The sequence below is a fragment of the Schistocerca nitens genome, chromosome 1, assembly GCF_023898315.1.
Source record: "Schistocerca nitens isolate TAMUIC-IGC-003100 chromosome 1, iqSchNite1.1, whole genome shotgun sequence".
NCBI lineage: Eukaryota > Metazoa > Arthropoda > Insecta > Orthoptera > Acrididae > Schistocerca > Schistocerca nitens.
In genome coordinates this window covers 1,056,066,774-1,056,076,059 of record NC_064614.1, presented here as the reverse complement: position 1 = coordinate 1,056,076,059, position 9,286 = coordinate 1,056,066,774, and the positions used below count along the sequence as shown (strand labels likewise).

At 41.5% G+C, this 9,286-nt stretch overlaps 1 pseudogene; it reads right to left on the bottom strand.

Annotated features, from left to right (window-relative positions):
- Positions 1-4,751: 4,751 nt before the first annotated feature.
- Positions 4,752-4,869, bottom strand: LOC126202991 (5S ribosomal RNA; annotated as a pseudogene).
- Between the last annotated feature and the right edge of the window lie 4,417 nt (positions 4,870-9,286).

The window sequence follows — 9,286 nt, the reverse complement described above, 5'->3', positions numbered from 1 at the left end:
ACATGATGAAAGAAACACTCAAGGATACCAAATCAAAAGTAAAATTTATGGGTGAATGAACACAGAATTTGAAATAGACACAGGAATACGACAAGGGCATGGACCGTCCCCAGTGCTCTTCAATTACCCTCTTGAAGAAGTAGTTAGAGAATGGAGAAAAGCAGGTGCACCAGCACAAAGACTGCGGCCAAAACGTAAGGGCATAGAATTAGAATGTTTATCATTTGCTGACGACATGGCACTTATCGCCCAAGACATTACCGATGCACAGAAACCGCTGGAATTATTACAAGAGCAGGCAGCAAAAATAGGATTAGAAATTTCATTTGAAAAAACAAATTTTATGACTGACATCAAAGATGCATCTTCTGATCTCAAAAGTGGTAATAATTGCATCTCTCGAGTAAAAGAATTTAAATGTTTAGGTGAATTGATTGCAGAAAATTGTAATGAAAAAAAAATCTGTCAGATCAAGAGTCCTGAAAATTTAGACTGCGTTTCAGTTATAAAAAACGTTTACATCAAAAAGAGTACCTCGTGGAACTGCAAAAAACGACACTAAACAGCAGTAATTAAACCCGAAGCTCTGCACGCTTCTGAGACACTAAATCTTCAACACAGAAAATTAAAGGGGAATTAGAAGTGAAAGAACGTAAAATAATAAGGAAAATCCTAGGACCAAGAACTGAAGATGGTGTTCATTATCCAGAACCCAATGCAGAAATATATAAAAAAATATCTCCAAAATAACACACACAATGCGCACGAGAAGAATCCAATTCGTGGGGCATTTAGAAAGAATGGATTCAAACAGCTTAACGCACGAATTCCATGCATTTTTAAAGAACAAAACTACAAGACCGAAATGGTACAGCCGGCCGAAGGGGCCGTGCGGTTAAAGGCGCTGCAGTCTGGAACCGCAAGACCGCTACGGTCGCAGGTTCGAATCCTGCCTCGGGCATGGATGTTTGTGATGTACTTAGGTTAGTTAGGTTTAACTAGTTCTAAGTTCTAGGGGACTAATGACCTCAGCAGTTGAGTCCCATAGTGCTCAGAGCCATTTGAACCATTTTTGAAATGGTACAAACAGGCGGAAAAAGACCTGAGAGAATTAGGGCCTCCAAATCTAAATCACATTAATGAAATCAGAAAAATCACAAACACACGGAGGTTTTGAGGAAGACGAGAGAAAAACTAACCGACATACGTGGTCTGCGCAACGAAAACTAGCCCATTCGTTGCGTATGAAAGAATACAGGTCGAAAAGGAAGGCCAACAAATGTTGATTACGTGTGGTCATAAGTGATCCATCCGCGAAGAAGAACAAACGAAAACATGTAGGTAATATAATTTCGATTCACTCTTGATGACTATAATAAGAAGTTGAAGATTTTAAGGGACATTACCAGAGCTTTAAGAAGAAAAGCGAATTAAGAACGGCCTCAAAAACTAGGAGACAAGAAAGCATTCTTTCCTTGATAGTGTTCCACAACAATGATCTGAAGAAACAAATATTACACTGACATCGTCAGAGCCAACAACACAAGAAAGCCAAGAAGGCAATGGAAACGCAACCAGTCAACTAGATCTTTCGGCATCACAGGAAGAAAATGTCGCAGAAACACATACAAAAGGGGGGAGTGAAACGTCTGCGGCAATGAATGATGACCGTTGTACCAGCGCGGAACAGAAGACGTATAATATTACTCGTAGAAATGTGAAAAGAAAGGGATGAAATTAGGCAAAACTTACTAAAAACGTATATAGAACACAAAGACGATAATACTGACTTATTTTTCCGTTACATCAGCCCAATTGTAAGGAGCTCACCTACTGTTTATATTAGAGAAGCCAAAAAAAAAACCGAGCGACGAGGCGCAGTGGTTAGCACACTGGACTCGCATTCGGGAGGACGACTGTTCAATCCCGCATCCGCCCATGCTGATTTAGGTTTTTCGTGACTTCCCTAAATCACTCCAGGCAAATGCAGGGATGGTTCCTTTGAAAGGGCACTGCAGACTTCCTTCCTCATCCTTCCCAAATCCGACGAGACCGATGACCTCGCTGTTTGGTCTCCTCCCCCAAACAGCCCAACTCAAAAGAACATTTAGTAATACCGTTTCTGATTATGAAATAATGGCTGCACAGTGAAACGCACATCACCAAATGGTACCAGCAGCCCTTCAACCTCCGCACCTCCCTCACCAAGTCTTGAAATCGCAGCACAACATAGTGACCGTAGCGGTCACTCGGTTCCAGACTGTAGCGCCTAGAACCGCACGGACACTCCGGCCGGCTCCCGACACTATCTACTAGGTCATTTATATACAGGGTGGTCAGAAAATGTGTGAAATGCTTGTATGGATGTTACAGGGCAGGTTGTACTGAGACATAAATACTAAGAAAGAAATTCGATACGTTGCTCCGTTTCCGAGTAATTTAGCATAGAATTTAGCCAATCGGGGCGCCGCACGCTCGCATTCAAGCGGCCTGCCAGGGGTGGTGTTACCCAACGAGTGCTTTGACTCGTTAGCTGAAACTTGGATTTACGTGCGCGACGATCTGTTTGGCTAACTTCAATGCTAAATAACTCTGAAACGGCGCAACGTATCGAATTTCTTTCTTAACATTTATGTCTCAGTACAACCTGCCCTGTAACGTCCCTACAAGCATTTCACACATTTCCTGCCCACCCTCTATATTGTGAAAAGCAATGGTCCCGCAACACTCCCCTGTGACAAGCCAGAGGTTACTTTAACGTCTGTAGACGTCTCTCCAGTGAGAACAACATGCTGTGTTCTGTTCGCTAAAAACTCTTCAATGCAGCCACACAGCTGGTCTGATATTCCGTAGTCTCTTTCTTCTTTTATCAGGCGACAGTGAGGAACTGTATCGAACGCCTTCCGGAAGTCTAGGAATGGCATCTACCTTGGAGCCTGTATCTAATATTTTCTGGGTCTCATGAACAAATAAAGCGTGTTGGGTCTCACAAGATCGCTGCCTCTGGAATCCATTTTGATCCCTTCAGAGTAGATTCTTGGTTTCCAGAAATGACATGATAAGCGAGCAAAAAACATGTTCTCAAATTATACAACAGATCGATGCCACAGATATAGGCCTACAGTTTTGCGCATCTGCTCGACGACCCATCCTTTCCTCTAGAGACTTGCGGTACACGGCTGTTAGAAGGGGGGCAAGTTCTTTCGCGTACTCTGTGTAGAATCGAACTGGTATCCCGTGAGGGCAAGTGGACTTTCCTCTGTTGAGTGATTTCAGTTGCTTTTCTATTCCTTGGACACTTATTTCGATGTCAGCCATTTTTTCGTTCGTGCGAGGATTTAGAGAAGGAACTGCAGTGCGGTCTACCTCTGTGAAACAGCTATGGTAAAAAGTGTTTAGTATTTCAGCTTTACGCGTGTCATCCTTTGTTTGAATGCCATTATTATCCCAGAGTGTCTGGATATGCTGTTTCGATCCACTTACTGATTTAACGTAAGTCGAGAACTACCTGGGATTTTCTGTCAAATCGGTACATAGAATTTTACTTTCGAATTCACTGAACGCTTCACGCATAGCCCTCCTTACGCTAAATTTGACATCGTTTAGCTTCTGTTTGTCTGAGAGGTTTTGGCTGCGTTTAAATCTGCAGTGAAGCTCTCTTTGCTTTCACAGTTACTTCCTAACTTTGTTGTTCAACCACGGTGGGCTTTTCCCGTCCCTCACAGTTTTACTCCTCACGTACCTGTCTAAAACGCATTTACCGATTGCCTTGAACTTTTTCCATAAACACCCAACATTGTCAGTGTCGGAATAGAAATTTCTGTTTTTCTCTGTTAGGTAGTCTGAAATCTGCCTCCTATTACTCTTGCTAAACAGATAAACCTTCCTTTTTTTATATTCCTATTTACTTCCATATTCAGGGATGCTGCAACGGCCTTATGATCACTGATTCCCTGTTTTGCGCCTACAGAGTCGGAAAGTTCGGGACTGTTTGTTATCAATAGGTCCAAGATGTTATCTCCACGAGTCGGTTCTCTGTTTAACTGCTCGAGGTAATTTTCGGATAGTGCACTCAGTATAATGTCATTCGATGCTCTGTCCCAACCACCTGTCCTAAACATCTGAGAGTCCCAGTCTATATCTGGTAAATTGAAATCTCCAGCTAAGACTATAACATGCTGAGGAAATTTATGTAAAATTCATTCCAGATTTTCTCTCAGTTGTTCTGCCACTAATGCTGCTGGGTCGGGAGGTCGGTAATCCCGCGTCCGACCATCCTGATTTAGGTTTTCCGTGATTTCCCTAAATCGTTCCAGGCAAATGCCGGGATGGTTCCTTTCAAAGGGCACGGCCGACTTCCTTCCCCGTCCTTCCCTAATCCGATGAGACCGATGACCTTACTGTCTGGTCTCCTTCCCCAAACATCCCAACCCAATCCAACCCTCGGGACGTCGGTAAAAGGAGCCAATTATTAGCCTAGCTCGGTTGTTGAGTATAACCTCCCCCCATAATATTTCACAGGAACTATACTCTAAAAACTAAACTCCTCCCGAACAGGCCATGAAGGCCCAACGGTACCGACCGTCTGCCGTGTCATCCTCAGTCCATAGGCGTCTCTGGATACGGATATGGAGGGGCATGAGGTCAGCACACCGCTCTCCTGGCCGTATGTCAGTTTACGAGGCCGGAGCCGCTACTTCTCAATCAAGTAGCTCCTCAGTTTGCCTCACAAGGGCTGAGTGCACCTCGCTTGCCAACAGCGCTCGGCAGACCGGATGGTCACCCATCCAAGTGCTAGCCCAGTCCGACAGCGGTTATCTTCGGTGATCTGACGGGAACCTGTGTTACCACTGCGGCAAGGCCGTTGGCCACGTGGATACTCTGCAAATTACATTTAAGTGCCTGGCAGAGGGTTCATCGAACCACCTTCACGATTATCTATTATTCCAAACTCGTATAGCGCGTGGAAAGAATGAACTCCTATAACTTTCCTTACGAGCTCTGATTTCCCTTATTTTATCGTTGTGATCGTTCCTCCCTGTGTAGGTCGGTGTCAACAAAATATTTTCGCATTCGGAGGAGAAAGTTGGTGATTGGAATTTCGTTAGAAGATTCCGTCGCAACGAAAAACGCCTTCCTTTTAATGATTTCCAGCCCAAATCCTGTATCATTTCTGTAACACTCTCTCCCAATTTTCGCGATAGTACAAAACGTGCTGCATTTCTTTGAACATTTTCGATGTACTCTTCCAGTCCTACTTGTTAAGGATCCCACACCAAGCAGCAGTATTCTAAAAGAGGGCGGACAAGCGTAGCGTAGGCAGTCTCCTTAGTAGGTCTGTTACATTTTCTAAGTGTCCTGCCAACAAAACGCAGCCTTTGGTTAGCCTTCCCCACAACATTTTCCATGTGTTCTTTCCAATTTAAGTTGTTCGTAATTGTAATACCTAGGTATTTAGTTGAATTTACGACTTTTAGATTAGACTGATTTATCGTGTAACCGAAATTTAACGAGTTGCTTTTAGTACTCATGTGGATGACCTCACACTTTTCGTTATTTAGGGTCAACTTCCACTTTTCGCACCATTCAGATATTTTTTCTTAATCGTTTTGCAGTTTGTTTTGATCTTCCGATAACTTTATTAGTCGATAAACGACAGCGTCATCTGCAAACATCCGAAGACGGCTGCTCAGATTGTCTCCCGAGTCGTTTATATAGATAAGGAACAGTAAAGGGCCTATAACACTACCTTGGGGAACGCCTGAAATCGCTTCTGTTTTACTCGATTACTTTCCGTCAATTACGACGAACAGTGACCTCCCTGATCCAGTCACATAACTGAGACGATATTCCATAAGCACGCTATCTTACTACGAGCCGCTTGTGTGGACACTGTCGAAAGCTTTCCGGAAATCCAGGAATACGGAATCGATCTGAAATCCCTTGTAAATAGCACTTAGCACTTCATGCGAATAAAGAGTTAGTTGTGTTTCACAGGAACGAGGTAATTCGCACCTTAAGGCCTTCAGCCAAATAAATAGATGCAGAACTGCGGCAGACATGTTAAAAATTAAAAATATCCTTGCCTGTTGGGCACTTTATACTTTCTCAATCAAAAAATATTTAACAATGCTATGGTTTACGACAAGGTAAATTATATTTCTTGTCTACACCAGATATACAGCCCAGTTAAATTAAGTCTCTGCCACGTATTGGTGTATCAAGCAGTTAATATTTCTCTTGAGTTATTAAGACTGAAAGTAATAAATAATACTCTTGTGAGCATTGCGATAGATAACAATCACATTATTTCATTTTCCGTGACGTTACTGCCAACGGAAATTTACCTTACTCTGTAATATTTTTTACTGGTTATAGTGAAGAGTCAAATGCGCTAGAAATAACCTCATCGTAATATCCTATCCCTTACAAAATAAATATTGCTAATAGTCTTTTATTTCTGTGAGTAGCGATTTACTTTACTTTTCTCATTTTGTCAAAGAATTTTAGGTTTTCAGTTTATTACGTATTCAGTTAATAGGATCCAACTGCAGAAGGTAGGAATATTACACCCTCGCTACACCACTTGCGTTTTGCATTATGTTTGGTGCAGCTTGCTATTCTGTACAGCCATGTATTGTGCGTTGAGATTTTATTTTCATATCTTACTGCTGAGAGGTTAATATTATATGCGTCATTACGATTGTTTGTTGTGTAATACCGACAAGGGAACCTCCCCATCGCACCCCCCTCAGATTTAGTTATAAGTTGGCACAGTGGATAGGCCTTGAAAAACTGAACACAGGTCAATCGAGAAAACAGGAAGAAGTTGTGTGGAACTGTGAAAAATAATGAGAAAATGTACAAACTGAGTAGTTCATGTGCAAGATAGGCAACCTCAATGGTAATGTGACCTCACGAGCGCCGTGGTCTCGTGGTTTGCGTGGGCAACTGTGGAACTGGAGGTCCTTGATTCAAGTCTTCCCTCGAGCGAAAATTTTAATTTTTTATTTTCAGACGATTATTATCTGACAAACTCTTTAAGTTTTCATCGCTTTTTGGGAGTGATTATCACATCCACAAGAAAACCTAAATCGGGCAAGGTAGAAGAATCATTTTACCCATTCGCCAAGTGTACAAGTTAGGTGGGTGCACAACATATTCCTGTCATGTGACGCACATGCCATCACCAGTGTCGTATAGAATATATCAGACGTGTTTTCCTGTGAAGGAACCGGTTGACCTATGACCTTGCGATCAAATGTTTTCGGTTCCCATTGGAAAAGCACGTCCTTTCGTCTACTAATCGCACGGTTTTGCGGTGCGGTCGCAAAACAGAGACACTAAACCTATTACAGTGAACAGAGACGTCAATGAACGAACGGACATATCATAACTTTGCGAAAATAAAGAAAGTAAGATTTTCACCCGAGGGAAGACTAGAACCAAGGACCTCCAGGCGGCAGGTACTCACGATAACCACAGGACCACGGCGCTCCTGAGCGCAGACTATACTTGATACTGCCTATCTTGCACATGGACTACTCAGTTTGTATATTTTGCTTATTTTTTTCATAGTTCCACACAACTTCATGTTTTCTCGATTGATCTGTGTTCAGTTTTTCAAGGCCTATCCACTGCGCCAACTTACAACTAAATCTGAGAGGGGTGCGATGGGGAGGTTCCCTTGTGAGCACTGTCAGAAGAGAGTTCGTCAAACATTATTCGGTGGAAAATTCTTCGTTGGTCTCCAGAACGAGGTATTCCTGTATGAAACCAGTCGAGATTAATGAGTTGCGTCTTATGTGCTCACACCATCAACAATTTTTATTGATGATGGTCGCAGTCACTCTGTTGTTGTTGGCAAGATGCCCGCAGTGGAAAAGTAAAGTAGGAGACGATTGATTAGCGTCAACGAAGCAATCTCAGAGTGATTACATTAAGAAAGTGGAGTTTATCGAACTAACAGGTATCACTCTATAAACCACGATTCCATGGGTAAGAAATCAATGAGATTGAAGAAACGTATGTGCATACACTCATTACGCTACCATTCTAACAAAATTCACTTGGGTCTTGTTAAAACGTAAGTTGGCAGCATCAAAGTTGACAATAGCCTACTTATTCAGTGAAGATTGATGAAAATAAGATACTGCGTTGTACAGCTCAAGCATTAGCTGAATCTATTTGCGCACCTCTTTTGTCATGGCAATGGATATTTGGAAGTCACAGGGTAATAATTTTATATTATTGCTGGCACCTTACGTTTTAACAGGCCCCAAATGAATTGTATTAGGATGAAATGGCAGCAATAATATAAAATTATTGTGTAGTCTAAGTACTCATTAATGAAGTTACGAGGAAAATCTCCTCTGAAGTAGGGGAAAAAAGGCATTAATCATACTCATTGTGTCATGGGTGAAGTCTTGACAAAATGAAGCTATTTAATAAAATTAAGCAGAGGAATGATGGCTCTGTTAAATAATGACACTTACCGTCTGACTTCCAAACATCCACTCCCACCAGAAGAAAGTTGCACAAATAGATTCAGCTAAAAATAAAACAATATCATATTTTTATAAAACTTCACTGAATAAGAGGACTATTATTAACGTCGAAATCGAAATCAGGTTCACTTAAGGAACTCTTTATCAGAAAAATAGATTTCTCTTACTTTTTGTATCATTTTCATATTGATACTGTAATATCTCTTCCACACCTACAAGATTCCTCATCTTGTGTGACACGCATATTTTTCTTTTCTAGATGAGTAGAAATCTTGGTCAGAAAATGTCATAATGTGTTAATCACAAACCTAGCACACTATTTTAGTAATGAATCCAAATGGGGCACCGCTTAGGCTTTGATGTCACGTTTTACTCAAAGTATCTCGTGTTGTAGATCTCTGATGATTCTTTGATTTGAATCAAATGAAAACTTGAATTATTCTTAAATTTTGTTTGCCTAATGTTTTCACCTACATTCAATAAGATTAAACTATTCCCGCACGTCGAAAATTTTGAAACGACACCAGAAAACACATCTTCGTAAATTTTCTACATATCTTTGATAAAATCTCCTCGTGTTACCTGCCGAGAAGTTGCGTCGTATTCCCGTAACACAGATGTAGTTTTGGAAACTCGTTGGACCGTTGCGACAAGACGACTCCAGACTCAGTTGATAACCCGAGATTATTTCATCAGTGAAATCTGCCGAGGTACCTTGTATTCCGATATCCATATAACGACTTACAAATTTCTAACTGCTAATGAAGCAAAAGTGAAAA